At 48.1% G+C, this 2899-nt stretch overlaps 1 pseudogene across 1 annotated transcript; it reads right to left on the bottom strand.

Annotated features, from left to right (window-relative positions):
• Window positions 1–761: 761 nt before the first annotated feature.
• On the bottom strand, window positions 762–2060 carry LOC103251991 (annotated as a pseudogene). The gene has a single exon (XR_503759.1). The product of XR_503759.1 is annotated as a tuftelin pseudogene (transcript).
• Between the last annotated feature and the right edge of the window lie 839 nt (window positions 2061–2899).

The following is a 2899-nucleotide window of genomic DNA, read 5'->3' as shown; positions in this document are numbered from 1 at the left end:
GGGTCTCAAACCTGCGGACTCAGGCAATCCACTCACCTCAGCCTCCCAAAGGCGCAGGATTACAGGCTGAGCCACCGAGCCCAGCTTGACCTTTGGTATTAAATCAATTATGAGATGTAAGCAAAAACACCAATAACTTTGCAAAATATGGAGAGCATTTTGCTGGGAGCCAGTGAAAACACAGGTTTTAGGCTCTGGGTCAAGAAGATTGAAGTAAGTGTGCCTTGTGGTGCACCTTAGGGGACACTCTGAGAGACTCTGGGAGTTTTCACAGCAGAGTGAAGTCACACAAAACCATCCATGGTGAATCTTTCTGCAAAAAACTACTCAATGTGCATTCCCTTTTCCCCAGAAAGTCAAGGCCATCCAGCCAAAGTTTGGGTGGGTTCACTGACTCTGACCAGGCCTTTCCAGGTATCCCCACTGTCTGTCTGCAGGAGGCCAGGGCAGCACAGGCTGAGGGTGGAGCAAATAGAAAAACAGTTTGTTGCTAAGAACCAAGCTGTGTTTGCAGAAGGAACTTCACTTCCTCAAGATATTCTCCAATCACTCTGGACATCTGTGCCTCCAGCTTTCAGGGCTGAGGCAAATCTTGTCACTTCTCCCAACCAGACGAAGGCCTGGTTTCTGGGGCAGGTGGACTCCAGTCTATAACAGAAGGCTCTCTACAGAGAAGAACAGTAACTACAGGAATAAGGATGCTGCCCTGGCTCCTGCAGGCAGGACCACGGTTTCCAAAAGGCTGCAGCATCCAGAGAAGGTTGGGAATGGGCCACAGGAGCCCGAGCCCTGAGTGCAGCCAGGGAACAGTCCAGAAGTTAAAGTCAGTGCTAATACCAACAGGGCGGTGGGCTTCTCCGCAGGCAGGAAGCAGCACCAACACAGCAGCCATCTGCAGGCAGCTCAGGTTTCCACCACTCGGATGACAGGCATGGGCTTCGGGCTGGGGGGCTTGGATATCCTAATACTGTCAGGGTTCTCTGTCTTGGCCCGGGCCTGGGTGCTGAAGTTGCCATGACTGATTTGTTTTTGAATCAGGTGTTCCATCCGGTCATGCATCTCTAAATTCTCTGCCTCCAGATAGGCGATTTTCTCCTTGAGCTCCTGGATGGTGGTGTTCTTCAACTGGATCACGGCTTTCGAATTCTGGAGCTGTTCGATCATCTGCCGGACTTTCCGCTGCTGCCTCTTGAGCATGTCATCCAAGTGATGGATCTTCTCCCGCAAGCCAGCCACTTCCTTTTCCAGGGTAGCAGCCTTCTCTTGTTCTGCTTGGCAGTCAGCGTTCTTGCTCCAAAGTTCCTCCAGGGCCATCTCCCCTTCCCTGACTTTCACCAGTAAAGCCTGTTGCTCCGTCTCCATCCCCAACAGATGTCTCTGCAGCTCCCCAACTTCTGCCTCTTTCTGCTCCACTCTGTCCTCCTCTCTCTGAAGGGCCACATTACTCTGTTCTGCTTCTCTCTGGTACCGGCTTAATGTGACCTCAAAAGCCACACGGTCTGACCGGTGTTGCTGCTCAGCCTCCTGCAGCTTGGCAAGCAAGTCTTGCACAGTGTTCCTCAGGCTCTCAACATCCTCATTTACATAGGCGTCCACCTCAGGTGGGCTGCTGTACAGGGTTGGAGAACTCTGGCTAAAGCCATTTGGCTTTTCTAGCACCACCTGTATCTCCTGTTGATGGAGAGAATCTCCTGGATCCCTGTCAAGCTTGCTACTTATATCCTCCCGGAGCTTCTGCAGACAGTTCCTGGCCTCCTGGATATACTGGACCTCACTCTTCAGCTGGTTAATGTTCTTCTCGTGGGTCATTCTGTCTCCAGACCTCCCTTTCAAGTATACCTTAATGATCTCCTCATGACCATCATGGGACTCCACCAGTTCTGAGGCTAGAGAATGGCCAGCTGAGTGGCCAGACACCACGGCATAGGTCTTCCTGCCCGCCGAGGTCTGATCCTCCGGGTGCACGTCTACTAGGGTACACCAGCTCCGCATCCCGTTCATCTTTCTCCCGCGGGGTCGCAGTACAGGTCCCGCCCATCTTCCCGGAGGTCCGGTTCCAAATAGGCCAAATTTTTTTTTCACTGTTTGCTTGTTAGTTCATCTATTTTACAAATATTTTTCCTTTGTGCATGAATGTGTATGTGAGGGTTTGATCTGCATCCCCCCCAAAATTTTTCTTTTATTTTTCTGTTTCTTTCTTCTTTTATTTGTCATTTTCTATTTATGTGTGTATGTGAATGATTGAGTGTTTATCTTTTGATTCTGTTGTGGTTGTTGGTTTTTGTTCTTTTGTACTTCTGGGTCGTTTTTATATGCATTTTTTATAGTTTAAGGGGTATGTCAATAGATGTGTGAGGGTTTGACCTGAGTTCTCCCTTCCTGCCCCCCATTCGGTCTTTCTGCTTTTCTTCTCTATTTACTTTGTGCTAAAAGTGTGTGTGTGTGTTTAGGTTTCTTTGGGGTCTTTTTGCTGCTGATTGTTTTGTTTCACTTTGTTGTTATTACAGTTTGTTTTGGAGTGTGTGTGTATGTGTTCAATTGCTTTTGCATGGGTTTCTGCTTAGCATCGTCATATAAAGTGGTAGTGGGGAGTTGGTCTCAGGAAACAAACACCACAATAAGTGAACATTTAAATTTGCAAGTAGTACCTGAGTCCCAGCACCCCATCCCCCACTTTATTCAAATTTCAAAAACTACAAGAGACAACAAAGCTTCCCATTCACCATCCTATTTCAAAATAGAACATATCCAGAGCCCAGATCAGGGAAGAATAGACGTCCAAGCAAATGTTGGAAGGGAAATCTCTCCCACTGACACTGAATAACAGAACTAAAGAGAAAAACAATAGATCTGTCACAAATGAGGAAAAGCCAAAGGAAGACCTCAGGCAATTTCAAGT

This window comes from Carlito syrichta, unplaced genomic scaffold, assembly GCF_000164805.1.
Source record: "Carlito syrichta isolate Samal-C Ts95f unplaced genomic scaffold, Tarsius_syrichta-2.0.1 Scaffold152992, whole genome shotgun sequence".
NCBI classification, from domain to species: domain Eukaryota; kingdom Metazoa; phylum Chordata; class Mammalia; order Primates; family Tarsiidae; genus Carlito; species Carlito syrichta.
The sequence above is the reverse complement of the archived record's forward strand: the minus strand, read 5'-3'. Positions and strand labels throughout refer to the sequence as shown.